Source organism: Apus apus, chromosome 10 (genome assembly GCF_020740795.1).
Source record: "Apus apus isolate bApuApu2 chromosome 10, bApuApu2.pri.cur, whole genome shotgun sequence".
Taxonomy (NCBI): domain Eukaryota; kingdom Metazoa; phylum Chordata; class Aves; order Apodiformes; family Apodidae; genus Apus; species Apus apus.
The window spans coordinates 746,327-762,808 of record NC_067291.1 but is presented as its reverse complement, the minus strand read 5'-3'; the positions used below and the strand labels follow the sequence as shown (position 1 = coordinate 762,808).

Below are 16,482 nucleotides of genomic sequence, written 5' to 3'. Positions count from 1 at the left end.
GCTGTGAAGAAATTGTTCCTTATATCCAATCTAAACCTCCCCTGGCACAACTAGAGGCCAAAATACCCACTGGAGAAGTTACAGCCCCTTTGCAGGAGGACCAAAAGATGCTCAATAACAGAGTGGTCAGGGTTAGAAGAAACCTCTGAAGATCATCTAGTCCAACCCCCTGCCAGCGCAGTATCACCTACAGTAGATCCCACAGGAACACATTCATGTGGGTTTGGAATGTCTCCAGAGAAGGAGACTCCACAACCTCTCTGGGCAGCCTGTCCCAGGGCTCTGTCACCCTCACAGTGAAGAAGTTTTCCCTTATTCTTAGGTTAAACCTCCTGTGCTCCAGCTTGTGCCCATTGTCCCTTGTCCTGTCACTGGACACTGCTGAAAAGAGTCGGGCCCCATCCTCCTGACACCCCCTGTAGACATTTATAAGCACTGATGAGATCCCCCCTCAGCCTCCTCCTCTCCAGGCTGAGCAGCCCCAGCTCTCTCAGCCTTTTCTCACAGGACAGATGCTCCAGACCCCTCCGCATCTTTGTGGTCTGTGCTGGACTCTCTCCAGAAGCTCCTTATCCTTTATGAACTGTAGAGCCCAGAACTGGATGCAGTGTTCCAGATGTGGCCTCATCAGGGCAGAGTAGAGGGGGAGGAGAACTTCCTTCAACCTACCAGTCACATTCTTCTTGATGCACCCCAGGAGGCCACTGGCCTTCTTGGCTGCAAGGGCACATTGTTGGCTCATGGTCAGCCTGTTGTCTACCAGGACCCAGAGGTCCTTCTCCCCAGAGCTGCTCTCCAGCAGGTCAGCCCCCAACATGTACTGATCCATGGGGTTATTCCTCCCCAGGTGTAGTACCCTACACTTGCCCTTGTTTAATTTCATTACATATCTCCCTGCCCAACTTCCCAACCTGTCCATGTCACACTGAATGGCAGCACAGCCAAGAGAGCCAAGAGCCCAGACTCAGTTCCACACAGCAGGGCCACTTGGTGACCCTGCACACACGAAGCAGCCCCATTTTTCAGCTACATTCAGGTCCGAACTCCTTGGTGTCAGAAGAGGATCAACACTATAGTTATTCAGCCTCCAAAATGAGGATACTGGTTGCCCAACCCATGGCACGATGGGTTTCAAGCAATGACTGCGAACAGCAGGAACAAGCAGCACTGACACATTCAAGCTCAAGTTGTGCTTGATGGAGCAATGTCAGCTTCAGGAAACTGCATATGAGCTAGCAGGGGAAATAGGCTGAAGAGATGTTTCACTTCCAGAGAGGTAATTCTACAGGACAACTTCTCCTGCTTCCTTTCCCTTGTGTTAAGGGCTTCACACAGTTCATGGCCTGACTCCTCTATTTGCTGCAAACTCCAGATGTGCCTATGTAAAGCAAATATTGTGCCAAAACAAACAAATCTTCCACCCACTTGCAGCCCAGCAATCTATTAGGAAGGAAAGGCAAGGCACATACCATTAAAACTATAAATACCACCTACCAGGAACACAAGTCAAGTCTGGCAGGGAACAACAAGAAATATTTTGCTCCATTCCTCAAGGAATTAGACTTTTGTGTTGGCCTCAGCTGTGTCACTGTCCCTGTTTTGCAAACTTCTATCCCATTCATCTGTTTCAATTCCATTTAACGAAGAATTCCAAGACCTTTAATTTCTCCAGCTATTATGATAAAGCCAGAGGAGAGTGATCCCCATGTGCTCCCTCATGGAAGAAAATAATGGAACTCAGCTATGGAAGCACCAGACAGGAACACAGATGGGAGAGGAACCACTCGTGCCTGTCCACAAGAAAAGCTTCACAAGTTGGGTCTTGTTAGATACTGGATTATCCAAACACTGAAATCACACTTTCTAAGCTGTTCTCAGTTATTCCATCCGTTACAGAATCAGCATTCCCATTCAAATCCATCCCCACTGCCAGATCTTCAGTTAAACAAACAGCTAAGTCTCCAAGCCTTCATTGCCAAAACTCTGCCTTCTGCTCCTACAGGTCACTTTTAGGCACGATCTTTAAACCATATTTTCAAGATTAATTATGTCACTAAAGGGCCTGTTCCTCTTTCACACAAATAGTATAACCTTGAGAAAGCTGAAAAAACAAGCCCAGTTCTTCAGCCTGGAAGGCAGTTCTTCCCCAAGGAAAGACAGCACCTCTTGATAGCATCTACAACCAACACCCAGTGTTGGCCTATGCATCAGGCTCTTTTCAAAAGTCATCTCTTGTGGTTTGGAACCTGAAAATGACTCTGGATTCAGCTACAAAATATCCCTTTGAATCACCACATTTAAGAGAAAATTTGTGCCATTTACAGTGTAGTCTTCTCAGATGGTGAAAACTGGCACGTGGCACAAGGACACTGCAGATTTTTCAGAAGAAATTCATGCCATAGAAGTGCAGGTCCAACTAGAGCATAAGCACAGAGATGCAGAGAGGGTGCATTTGGCACAATATCCTATCTTAGGAGGCCAGTAGCAACCTCAAGCCAAGGCCACAGAAGCATGGGAAGTACACAGCAATGCTCCATGTTGGAGCTAAAGCATTGAAGACCATTTCACAACCTGCAGTGATGCTACTGCCATGATGCTTGACTGATTTTCCCATTTGACTGAATTTGTCCTGCTTCTTTTTGAACCTGGGTAGCCTTTGGTACCCACAGCTCACTAACAAAGCTCTGCAGCTTGGTATCTCCTCTTCTTTTTGAACCTGCAACATTCAGAGTTCATTTGAAGTGAACCAGTACCCTTGTTCAGAGGACAAGCATTATGTCTCCAAAGAAAGCATCCTCAAAAAAGTGAAATTCTAAGTTGTGGCCAACTTAGATATCTACATCAGAAAGGTCTTGTCTTTTTCTAAGTGACATTTGCATGGATATGTGAGAACAAGAACTGGGAGAAAACTGCTTTGTCACACAACTGCACCCATTTGATTCTCACTCAGTTGGAGAAGAAAGATGAGGAGAGAAGGACACAGAGGACAATCTGACATCTGCTGTCTTTTAAAGAAAATGCTAAAAAATTGACTTCCCAGCATCTGAGGACTTAACATTAAGATGAAAAGTAAACTCTTAACCATGGTGGCCTCACCATCATCCTTATGCAGGATGTGCCTCAGGACAGGGTGAAGCTTCACGGAGAAAAGGGGACAGCTAACCTCAATACAGTCAAACCCTTGTTTGTGATGGATCATTGCTTGACCATGTCTACAAGTACCAGTCAGATGTCTAACAGCTGCCATAGCCTCCCCAGGGGGCCTCGCTTCATTACCTGTGCTCTCTACAGTGATTTACTACAACACTGCCAAGCTCTGCTGCTGCCTGAGGACGTGCAGGTGACAGCAACCATGTCTCTCTGCCTTTACAAGTCACTTCCCACTCCCTGTCAGGCAGCCAGGAAGCAAGTCAGGTAGCTCCTGTCTAAAGTTTCGCAGGGAACAACCTGGGACCTCTCACACCAAAGGATTTCTAAACAGAAAGAGAAGATGCCACTCCCAGGAGCAGTTTATCCAAGCACAGAAAGCTCCAGCAGCCAGAGCAGTGCTGGTTAGTGGGGCTGCTCATCCCTGCCCCAACCGCACCACGGTTCACTTCATCACTGCTTGGACCCTTTGGGCTTCTCCTGAAATGGTACCAGCTCCAGGTGACAATGCCCGTATCTCCTCTGGCTTCTTTTACACACTCTCATCCTGAGAAAATAAAAGGATTAAGATTTTACAGCCTTCTTCAGGAATTATTCCATGGATTACTGTGGAAGACGTGTTAGTGATGTGGGTTTGGTCGTTTGAAGGAAAGGTCAGTGTGATGATCTTGACAATTAACACATACAGATAAGAAAGCATAAAGCTTATACCTGATCTATGTGGTGATCTGATACATGCTGTATCAATTAATCAGCTTTTAGTGTTCCTGATGGTTGGGTTTTCACAGGAAAGCAATCAGGGAGGAGATCAAGCATCCCTACCCAGCTCCAGAACAGCTTTCACAGCTCTATTTACAACAGCAGAACCGCAGAGTTTGGGTGCGAGTCAAAGCTCCATCTGCACTCTGCTTGGCAGCTCAGAGACATGGGGACATTTAATATTCCACTAACTGCAAGTGCTGAAGCACAGAAAGAGGCTTCAGGGTGACAAGAAAAACCTCCAAAACCTTAGAATTGAAACAATTCAGCAACTACCTCCAGATTTCTCGCATCCTGAGGGAAGAAGCAAACCCTTCCCAGCCAGCCACTGGGTTCTCAGTAATGTTTATTTATCCACTTTTCACTTTCAGGTAAATCCCAAAATGGCTCGAGTCCTCTACAGCACCCCACAAGTCAAAAATGCTGCTTCCACACCACAGGGCAGTTCAGGCTCCCCCAGCCCATCCCCAGGGATGTTACAGACCACGATTTGATGACAGCAGCCTTAGGAGTTTAGTGGCCAGGCTGAAAACTGAAATGGAGCAAGGGCAACTCCAGGAGCCTCGCATGGTCAGCAGCCATAAGGCAGGGCTGCTCTTCAACTTCAGGGCAACACCCTACCCAGAGGGTACAAGGCAGCTTCACAACAGTTCCAGCAGCATCCTGCTCCAGCCCGGGGGGCACAGGACAGAAACACTGGGAATCACTGAGCACAAGTAATCGCAAACCCACTGCTGGGCAGGAGGGAGAGATTTACATCCTGTATCCCCAGAGATGAGCCAGGCAGAGCTGTGCCTGAGCCTACCACCACCTCCCTGCTCCCATGGACCTCCATTCTCACCTTGCTTTCTACTCTGCCTACCTCCTAGGTACAAGGAAGGACAGAGTGAGAGTCAAAGCCAAGCTTTAAGTGTCTCCAGGGGCTGAAGGAGATGGAGATGAGCTAGTTTGAACAGCTGAATAGTCCCTAGGTTACCAGAACAGTCATGCCTGGTACACAGACAGATAGCTTATGGTGTTTAACATCTAGCTACCCTAAAAGGCATCTTCCTGCTCCTTCACCCATCAAATGCCCTCAAGTCTCTCCGTTACATGAGCATGGGCATTCGTCTGACCTCCCAACAAGCCAACTCCAGAGCTGCACAGCTTTCCGTCAGCTCCCCTAGCTGAATCCCTACTGAGAAGCTCAAAAAACCTCAGAGACAGCCTGAGGTATCGTTCTTTTCAGCAGCAGCTTGTCACACATTATTGTTCCATTAAATGGACAGCTAAGGAACTTGAGGACAATTGGCCATTTATGATTCTTCTAACACCTCAAAATAAATGCGTGTTCTCAAGGAGTCCTGCTTCCACTTTTGTCTGGTAATTTTCAGTAATTTTCACATCCTGTGTAAGAGCAGAATGCCAAGAACATAAAGGCTTTCATTTGTGTTAACTGCAGTAACAACAGCTTTCCTGAAATTGCAGCCACATCTTCCACCCTCACATGTTTGAGACACTGGGACGTGGCACAGTCCCCCTCCCTTACCCCACCAGCAGGAAACAGGATAGAAAACACTGGATTTCAACACTTGCAGCTATTCAGCAGGCAAAATAAGACAGGAGCATTTTGAAAAGGAGTAATCTAGGAGGTACTTAAAGGAGAAACTAATGCAAGTTGTGCAAGGATGGCAAAGCCAGTGAACACCAGAGAGCGCGTGGCCCATGAGCTCCTTTCAGCGAGGTCCTCCTGTAAGGATGTCCAGGCACAAGTGCAAGCAGCACAAGGGAAAGAAGTTTGAGTTACTATTTGAGGACCAGTCTCACATCTCACTAGAAGAAAAGGACATGCAAGTTACCTCCAGCTTGAGTAATGTCAAAATTCTCTGGAAGGCATCTACAACTGCTGAACAAGCACCAAAACCAAGGCTGACAAGTACCAAAATCCCCCATTGTGAAGACTGGAGCATTCACAACCTGTCCTGAGGCATTTCCACCAGCAGGTAAGTATTATTTCCAGCAAAAGCATCTCTACCTTAAACCAGCAGACATTTTGATCTCTGAAACCTTGAAGCCATCTGCAGAGCCACACTTCTCTACGCAATCCATACTGCTCAGGTATGTCACCCCCAGGAAAGGACCAATAGATGTATCTGTTGATCTCTTCATACATTCAGATTCTTCAAAGCTGCATTGTACCCAGACAGCTCAGAAGTCCAGCCAGGAGACCACCCTACTGCCACCTTGGTTGACCAGTACACACACCTTCATGTCCAAACTGCACAAGGGGAGGCACAACAGGACCTGGAGCAAGAGATCCTTGTGAGGAAGCAAAGGGAAACAGCATAGTTCTGCTTTGATTTATCTAGGCTCTGCAGACCCAGACCCCAAAAATCCAGATCCTTCACCCCCAGAGAAGAGTCCCTGTGCAGTCTTCTCCCATATAGAGTAGTCTTGAAAGCTCTAGAACATGGATGTTTCAGAGACAAGAGCTGCTTTGACCTCCTAGCAATCACCATCAGGCCTACTCACCCTATGTTCCCTTTCACCCAGCTGAAAAATCAAGACAGGAATTGGTTTCCCATGGAAATATGAAACAGTCAGTCTACAAAAGCACTAAAGCTGATCACAGAAGACCTATACGTAGGCAAGAAGCCTTGCTGACAACCAGAATCCATAGCAGGATCAGCATGGTGGAACATCCACCAGACACACTCAGCCCATCCAGTGCTAACTGCTCAAGTAATATTAATTCTTGTAAGACAGCTTGAGCCCTCCCCCCCCCCCCCCGTACATTTATGGAAACATTAAAAACCATGGAAAAGGCCTCATAGGATACCACCAAAACTAAGGAACCCTGGTTGCTCAAATAAGCCTGCAGGGCTTGCACTGGATTGTTAGCAAGGAAATGGAACTCAGGCTGACATACAATTGTTACGCCCCCGCATTCGCCTTCACACATTTCTTGCAGGTCAATTTTAAAGAATCAAGCCTTGTTCAGCTAAACATCTGGTGGCTGTTGCTAGAGGAAACAGACTATCTGCAACATTGATAACTCAAATAATGAGTTACATAAAAGCCAGACTGCATCAGCAAGAACGAGCGTTTTGCCAGTCTGTGAATCTCAAACATCACATTAAATCCTGCGCTTAATGTTAGGGCTGGAACACAACAAAGTGAAGCCCTACAAGCTACAAAAGCCATGAAGATTTGAGTTTCCTCTAAGTTTAGGAGAATATAATCATGCTGTATTGTAATTAACCTCCTAGCTAGCAGCTGTCCTGAGTTTTTTTTTTCTCTGTAAAACAGCAGAAGACAGAGGAATTACAGCTTCAAAGTGGACCAGTTCAGCTCCAGGCATTTCCAGACTCAGAGCAAGTCAATACAAGCTGAAGAGTTACAGAAGATGGTCATTAATTATTTGAGTTAGGGGGTCCCCCATGCCCTAGTGAAAGAATATCTTTTCCTTAATGCTACAAAGTACCTTTTTGGTCACTGTTCCCTTTTCCCCAGGGTTTATCATCTGGACACCAACACCCACCACCACCAGTTGAAGCTACACTGTACTGAAGAGGAAGAATGGAAAGCATTGAGAAGAAGCTCTAACAGCATCACCAGTTGAGTATTTAAGACCAAGGAGAGCCTCGTAGACTCACAGATTTTTGATATGGGTTTTACAGATCGTGAAGTCCCACCACAGGAGAGGCAGCATTCCCAAGAACATCCCTAGCAGCATAGCTCTAACACACTGGAATTGCACTTCACACTATGTACCTTTCTACAAATAGATATTGCTGTTCTTTGAGGAGAGCTTCAGTACTTAAATAATCCAGAAGCCTGAGGGATGACTAATACAACTAGAAAGCTTCATGGACAAGAAAATATTTTTGCTACCACACAGCATCAGGCCTGCTCTCAAACATGCAGCAGAGGCACCTACTGCTGTCTCCCTTGCTTTGACATAGTCTCCAGGACTTTGGCTCCAGCCAGCTTCCCTTGGCACCACCTGGAGAAGTCCACTCTGTGGACAACCCCAGTCACTTACACAGCACAGTGTTCTCCTGTCCAAGGCACCACTGATCTGGGTTTACCATCTGTCATGGACAATACCTGTTGCTGGAGCACAAAGGCAGGAGTGGAAGTACCTGGCACTGGTTTCCATGGATCTGGGAAGAAGTCAGGCCAGGGCACTGCTGCTCAGGGATCATGCAGATGAAGATCCAGTGACATTACTGAGGGTATCACCTTACAGAGTACAGGCAAGTAGAAGTCATGAAATGGAAAAAGCAGTTGTTTAGCCTGGAGAAGAGAAGGATTCAGGGAGACCTTAGAACACCTTCCAGTGCCTGAAGGGGCTCCAGGAAAGCTGGGGAGGCACCTGGGGGACAAGGGCAGGGAGTGAGAGGACAAGGGGGAATGGATTAAAACTGGAATAGGGGAGATTGAGGTGAGACATGTAGAGGAAATTATTTAGTGTGAGGGTGGTGAGACACTGGCCCAGGTTGCCCAGGGAAGCTGTAGCTTCCCAACCCTGGAAAGTGTTCAAGGGCAGGTTGAAACCAGTCTGTGAATTTATGATTATTAAATTTAAATACACAGAAAGATAAAAGCAGGCAGGAACAGGACACAAGCATGGGCAGCTTGGGAGCAAGATCCATGGCTGAGACAATGGCACATTTCCGTGTCTCAGAATTGATAAAGAATTCTGTTAATGTGTTATCAACTTCCACTGTATTTAAAAAAGCAAAGATGAGACTTCTTGTTGTATCACTTAACATTCACACTGCCTAGCAGTCTGTGCTAAGAATCCACATCCTCAGGTGTTAGTGGCTGAAGAGGAAGCAAGGGGAGGAACAAATTAGATGTTGTGAGTCAGGGAAAAGCTTTGCTCAAGTGAAAAAGCACACTGGGATCCCCAACCCCACAGAAATAGGTTGATCTGCTTTTAAAAAATTCCCAAGGTCCCAGACATCTCACAGGTAGGATGAGGAAAAACAAGCCAGTGACTTCAGTCCCAAAAGAAATCCTCTAGATTATCACATCACCAAAGCTTTACACTCTTAAGACAAAACAAAATCCAAGGAAGCACAGACAGTGCTACAGTCTGCACTGGACTCTTGCAAAGATATTATGTACTGCACCAGTATGAACTGCTCAACTTAAAGACATTTCAAATAATTAATGGCACTCCTACTACTGACAAAAAAAATAAAAAAAGACCAATTGTTTTCAGGGGACGAAGCTGCAAAATAATTGTAGATACAATATCAAGCAGAACTGAAAACAGATTTCTTCTCCAGGCTGGAAGCTACTAAAAAGATGAAACTATTGTCCACCCATCTGCCCCCTACGTCAGCTGAAACTACCAAAAGGCAAGAGCTCATTAAGTCTTCTACATGCAAAATGCAAAATGGAAATGACAATTACAAAATAATTTGGTTTGTCATGTCATTTTATCCAAAAGTAGAAACAGTATTCCCAAAGGATGAGCCACAATTACGGCCCTAAACAAAATGCCCCAACCATATAGTCTGCACTGGCTTATGCTTGAACAGAAAAATAACCTATTGTTATATATATATGTATTTTTTTTCAGAAGTCCAGCAAGGGCAATCTAGTGGCAGTTTTGTTCCTGCAGAACTCATTATGTACACCCAAAAGACCCCTTTCATCTAATCAAATAATTTTTTTTTGTTTACTTCCATCACTGCTGCCCTGCTTCACAACATCAAGGGATCTATCCCCACTGGAGTCACTCAGACACTCACCTACCGATGTTACTCCCTTTGATTTCTCCATTCTGGAGAGGAAAGTTTGCCCGACAGCTTCAACAGTTGCGTTTTCTGCTCATTTCACAGGTCAGTTGTAACAGAACAGGCCATCAAGCCCATAATATCCTTGTCCCACTGAGCTGTCCCTGCCCATGCAGGGGGGTTGGAACTAGATGATCTTTCAGGTTCCTAACAACCCAAACCATTCTGCGATAACACAGAACGCATAAACTCTCCTCCCAGTAGCAGTTAAAGCACCTTCAGAGAAGCTTCAGTTCACCACAGAAGACTTTGGACTCTAACTTTAATCCTGCCCAATTTCCTTGTTGGAGGAACTCACCACTGCCAAGTAGCACTGCTTATGTCTCAGCTCAGTAAGTTAGGGAGGAGAGAACACGGATGCAAGTTCCCAGAGAAGTGACTTCCGATGATGACAAAATTGAGAGGACAAAAAAAGACTTAAATGGAAATAACAAGTTGTATTTGGGTCTCTAAGCATCCTTCCACAGTTACTGGATTTTACTGTGTCTTCCCTTATATATGGTTGGTCGAGGTTTTTTAGGAAGGAATATTTGAGTTGAATGCCAAAATGCTCCAAAATATCAAAGGCAGGTGACACTCACCACACGTTTTGTAACTCACTTCTTATGTTTGTTATCTGAAATCACGGGGCAGCCAGTGCTGGGGCATGGGAGGAGCAGAGCAGCCAGCCACTCATATCTGTGGTGAACCTGGAAAAGAAGAAAGGACATTTTTAGAAGGTCTCAAAGCAACAGTGCAGAAATGCAACTTCCAATCTTGCTTTATTCTGCTAAAAAAAATGGGAGGGGGGGGGGGGGAAGAGGTTTGCTTGCAGTTTCCAGTTTAATAGATCAGCTTCCAAGTATATTGCAGATGAACCTCAATCAAGCATCGCTTCTTAGAGAAAAATGTAGTATTTCTTCTTACCCCACCTAGGGCAAACTAAAAGCTTTCTGTGCAATAACATCCTGGCCTGCATCAGGAACAGTGTGACCAGCAGCACCAGGGAGGTGATCCTGCCCCTCCGCTCAGCCTTGGTGAGGCTGCACCTCGAGCATTGGGGGCAGGTTTGGGCACCACAGGATAGGAAGGACATGGAGGTGCTGGAGAGGGGGCAGAGAAAGGCAGCTGGGCTGATGAGGAGTCTGGAGAACAGGTCTGATGAGGAGAGGCTGAGGGAGCTGGGGCTGTTCAGCCTGGAGAAGAGGAGGCTGAGGGGAGACCTCATTGCCCTCTACAGCTCCCTGAGAACAGGTTGTAGTGAGGGTGTTGGCTTCTTCCTGGTAACCAGCGATAGGACAAGAGGAAATGGGGTCAAGTTGCTCCAGGGGAGATTCAAGCTGGGTATTAAGAAACATTTATTCACAAAAAGAGTGGTGAGGCCTTGGAACAGGCTGCCCAGAGAGGTGGTAGAGGCACCATTCCTGGAGGTGTTCAAAAACAGGTGGACATGGTGCTTCATAAGATGGTTTAGTGGTCAGGGGTTGTAGGGCAGATGGTTAGACTTGATGATCTTGAAAGTCTTTTCCAACCTTGAAAATTCTATGATTCTATGATTAATTTTAGCTCAGAAGGCAACCATGTTTTCTTAAAATAAAGATGTTTCTGGCTTTTCCAAAATTTTGGCTTTTGTTTTTTGGTAAACTGTGTTTCCACACCTTGGGAAACAGGTTCCCAAACCTGAACTCCGGTGATGCAGAACTTCTGGGCTGGCTCCATCTCCTGTGATGCTCCAGTCACTTTGGTCAGAAAGGAGTACAAGGGCTTTTGTTTTATTTATTTTTTGTTGTTTGTTTGTGCCTTTTCACCCTTAAATAACCTTCCAGAGCAATAGCCCATAAGGCAGAGCAGGGTCCAAACCACAGCTTTCCAAGGGGGACTGTGTAACGGGGATGTGAAGGTTGGACCAAACTGAAACTATTTCTGGAAAACTCCACCCTGAATGCCCAGAGTCATACTGTCCTGTACTGCATTCAGAATTTGGGCTTTTAACTTCCTTCAGAAGAAAGTACATGGATTGTTCTAACAAAGATGAAATTTATAAAAAGCAAGTTTAAGTTCCAAGAAGCTCTGACCATCATCTAGGAGACAGGTTCTTCTGATGTGCTGAAGCACCACATTATATTCCCTCACACATGATGCTCTGCAACAGGCTACAGGCAACCAGGTTCCTGGGGCCTACGAGAATTCACATCCTCAGCCAGCACTTTTATCCTTATTTCCCTAACTATTACTATATCTGGAGGGGCTCCAGGAAAGTTGGGGAGGGGCTTTTGACAAGGGCTTGTAGCGAGAGGACAAAGGGGAATGGATTAAAACTGGAAGAGGGGAGATTTAGGTGAGACATGAGGAGGAAATTATTCACCAGGGGCTTGGTGAGACACTGGCACAGGTTGTCCAGGGAAACTGGCTGCCCCATCCCAGGAAGTGTTCAAGGCCAGGTTGGATGAGGCTCTGAGCAACCAGGTCTAGTGGGAGGTGTCCCTGCCCATGCAGGGGTTGGGACTGGATGATCTTTAAGGTCCCTTCCAACCCAAACAAGCCTGTGACTCTATGATTACAGCCAGAGTAGAAGTTTAAGAGTCCATACTAATGTCCCAAACTGCTTGTTCCATAAGGGCACAGGGGAAAAACTGGTCAGTCTTTACCCTGAGCACAGCAGAAGGAAGCCCTGAACCAGAGAGTATTTTTGCTTTCTCCAACATCAAGTACAAGAGAGTCCACAGCAGCCATCACTGTGCTGCCAACAGGCGCTGCTTTGACTGAGTGCACAGGAATTTGGTCTACGTCTGTCCTGTGCTTTCATCAGCTTGTCAGGCCAGTCCAAGTCACACAAGTGCTCTTCCCATGTCCTTCATGGTTTCTGTCCTCAGAAGCTATGAAGATTGCTCAATGGTGCTGTCCAAGACTTCAAAAGTCTCCGTGAGCTCACAACAGCCCTCATTAATTAATCCTCATCCACAACTATCCAGCACTAAGTCCTGCATGAAGCCAACCACCAGGGTGAGGATCACACACCACCACTCCACAGCTTCATCTGACTCCTGAATGACACACACCTTGAAAACAAAAAAGCATTAGGCAGTCAAATCCACCCCCCTATATTCAGTTCATTGCTGAGCATTTAAGGGAAGCTTTTGTTCTACTTGACACTAAATTTGTTCCAAGTTGACTGGGTCCAATGCTGCAGTGAGGAAGAACCAGCCAAACTTGTACCAAGCTAAGCCCTACAAGAAAGGGAAAACGCACACACACGTAATTCACAGGGAGAGAGGGACTGCAGCTTTATTTAGCGACTTGACATTGCAATCCTCACACCACTCTTGAGCAAAGGAGTATCCCATTAACATGACACTCCACATATTGAAATGCTGAACACCTTTGAACCCAGTGACATTTGCTCTTTTGCCACCTTGAACACATCCCAGCTGAACTAAGAAGGGAAAACAAAAGTGCATAAACATTCCAAATTAGGTTCATTGGCCAGAAACTACCTCAGTTTCTTTACATAAATACCAAACCTTGCTAAGAAGTGGCACCTCCAAACAAGGAAGCTGAATGGAAGACAATAACCCACTACATGGTAATTTTTTTTCCTTCAGATATAAAAGTAAATAAATCACCTTGTGCTACCCTAAGGTTCAAGTTCAAACCAGGGGTTAGATATTACTCACGTTTAGTGGAAGAACAAGACAACAGGCGCATTACAGAACAGTCCAAGTGTAACATGAGAAAATCCCCTGCTCTGCTCAGCCTCTGCCACTTCCTACTTGGCAAGGTCAGGGACAAATACCTGTCCCCACCTCGTACAAAACATTTACTAACAGATCTTCTGACCTGCAGCACAGCAAACACAACTCCTCCCATGTTCACACAGATAGGACTCAGGCATCTTGAGAGCACCTGTGGCTCCAAAGTCAGAGCTCATTTTTCCATCCTTTCCTGGCTGTACACTGGTGGTGCTGGCCTCACCCAGAAACCCTGCCCAGGAGCAGGACAGCTCCTGCTAAGCACAGTGGAGCCCAGAGCAGCGAGAAGATTCAGCTCACAGTTGCAGCACACATGAAACATGGATATGAAGCCAGGAACCTTGATTAGCTGCAAGCATGGTGTGGAACAGAAAGTCACCTCTCACAGCAAGCAGCAGCAATGGTTAACAGGCAGGAATATGTGGACAGGTGAGTCAGAGCACTAGTTGATCATGGTAATGAGCTTCACTCTTTAGTTTTGCAGATGTCCCGGTTTGAGTCAGGATGAAGCCTTGCTGCCCAAAGCCTACCATTACGATGGACCTAGAAAACCATGTCCTGTCTTGACAGGAAGACTAAGGCAGCTGAAAGAGCTGCCATGGAAAGAAGAATGACAATGAAAGAGGCAGTCCAAAACCACAAAAAGCAAGACAGACCCTTTATAGCTTTTGACAGATAATTAAACTTGGGTGTTTAATTAGTACCTCCAGACACTGGGCTGGTTTCCTGTGACATCTTCTCAATGGCACTAGCTCAGCCTTAGGCTTAGACACACAGCTTGAACTCAGTGGACCTTGGCTTCATATAACCATGTAGAAGTAATGCAGAATCCTTCAACAAGGATGCTCTGCTTCCCACTGGGCAACTTACTCTGAGAATAATTTCTTTCACAGACTACCAAAACCAGGAGGGTTGGAAGCACTGGGGGTGCTCTGTATTCAGAACATGCTCCTCAGCATCGCTCAACACACTCATGGCAAAGCCAGTTCTCCTCATCATGCTGCCAACAAGCAGAGTTTCTGTTCAGCCCTCAAAGGCCACAATATCAGTTAAACACCATCATGTTGGCTGGAGAGGCCCCAGAGACCCCCAAAACCACTTCCAGGATCAGTGAAAGAGAACAAAGCTATGCTACCAGCTTTAAGCCTCACTAGATGTTTTTCTTCGTTACATTTCAAAGCAAGGAGCAGATGAGAAGCTTGTTTCAGTTTCAGAGTAAAAACTAATGTCCCTGCAGGCAGCTCGTGATTAGATGATTTTTGCTACCTTAGAGTACACAACCAGATCTTCCATCTCCTTCAGGGGCCAGGGAAATCTGTGCCAGCCTGAACAGAGAGATGTCATTTCCCAGGCACAGTGATTGAAAGTTCAGGGTCTACCACAGACACCTCTGGGCTCCCAGAGGAGGATGTCGCCTCTGTTGCAGCGAGGAAGATGACTCTACAAACCCATTCCTTATCAGTTCTCTTAGGAAGCTGGTAGACAGACAGTTTGGGGATCTTTTGTACTTCATTATTATTTTATTACCAGTTAGCAGCATGAAACTCTAATACTTTAAAAAAACCTCGTCATCTTTAGGCTTCAGGCATTTATAGAGTTACCAAATTAAAGCACAGGAACAATATTAAAATTCCAACCTAATGGATACTGCCCTCCTCCAAAGCCTTCACACTGTCCAGCACAGCAAAAAAGGTCAGACAGCTCCTGATGGCATTAGATGATGGAACAAAACCTCCAGAGAAAACATGATGGTCCAGCACTCACGTCAAGCTCAAACAACTGCAGCTTTGCTTAGCAGTGTCCTAAATGTGTAATTCTCCAGAAACAAGTGTCTTATTTGAAAAGTGACCCATCAGACCTGCATCAATGTACGTTCACAACCAAAGTGCCCCACACTCATATGGAAAAAATAAACTCTGTATACCATTGCTGGTGGGCAGAAAAACCTATTCAGGAGGCCTCAGTACTGACAGAAAGTTTTGGCATAAAACTTTAAGCATATTTCTGTTCCAAGTCAAAGGCATAAGAATTCAAAAGCTTTGTCTAGAAAAAGACTTGCCTTCCCTCTTAGGATGCATCATTCTGAACAACAGAAGCATTCAAAGGATCTCAGGGTACACCTCATGTTCTTCAGCTTCATTCCACAACTCCATGGTTTTTTTCTCCTCTCATACAGACCAGAGCTATTAAAAGATAAACCTGGAACACTTAAACCAGTGAAAACAGCCCTGAAAATATTAAGACAGGTTCAAAATTTCAAGAGATACTAACATTTTTAGAGACTCCACAGGTAGTACCTTGAGTGGCTGGGGGAAAACTAACAAGAGCATCTTTATGTAGTAAAGGCTCAAAAAAGCCAACTCCCAAAGAAAAGTCTGCCTAGTGGTTAACATCATTAAAGACATGAGTCTGTAGCAAGGAACATCCCTCTCCTATTCTGCCAATGCACAAGGAACAGCTCTTGAGCAGTAAAGATCTGACAATTCAGGAAGTCCAGCAAATTTAAGCTGCATTTTGGTTGAAAGAGGAGGGAGCAAGTCCCCATTTCCATGTTCAACCAGAGAAGGGCAGCTAGAACATAACACCTCCACTTCCTCCATCCATATACTGCTCTGGCTGCCTAACAGTTACAGAAGCCATGAACAGATACAGCTCAGAGGACAGCAGAAGATTTAAAACCATGTCCTTCAAGAGCCAGAGAGGTGAACTGAAGAGCACAGACCATCTAGCTTAACCTCTAGCTTGAAACAGCAGCAGCTGCCTGGGAGGACGAAGGAAGAGGGTGAGGATACATAACATCTTCACATGCTCTTCCATCCTCCGTGGTTTTTATTTCCAGGCCCTCCCAAGTCAGTTTGGGCATCTGGGTTTTCAGGAACACTCTGTGCAGCTCTTCATATCTGGAATTCACCCAAACTTTCTGTAGCCACAACCACCCTTGGCTAGTTAAACTACTATTCACTGCCTGAAAACGTACATCCTCCTGCTTCTTCTGAACCTGCCGCCTGTTAGCTCCATCTGACCTTTCCCCATTCCGGCGGCAGAAGTGGACAATC

General features: G+C 45.8%; 1 protein-coding gene across 5 annotated transcripts in view; it reads right to left on the bottom strand.

Annotated features, from left to right (window-relative positions):
* Positions 1-16,482, bottom strand: part of CSNK1G1 (casein kinase 1 gamma 1) — a 107,013-nt gene that overhangs the window by 72,871 nt on the left and 17,660 nt on the right. For 3 of the 5 annotated variants that reach the window (XM_051628758.1, XM_051628762.1, XM_051628759.1), the window contains exon 2: positions 10,280-10,387. The exons of 1 other annotated variant lie outside the window; for it this stretch is intronic. The gene's annotated coding sequence lies outside the window, so the exon portion shown is untranslated. The remainder of the gene's footprint in view (positions 1-10,279; positions 10,388-16,482) is intronic. One more of the 5 variants, XM_051628760.1, reaches the window with a different exon arrangement.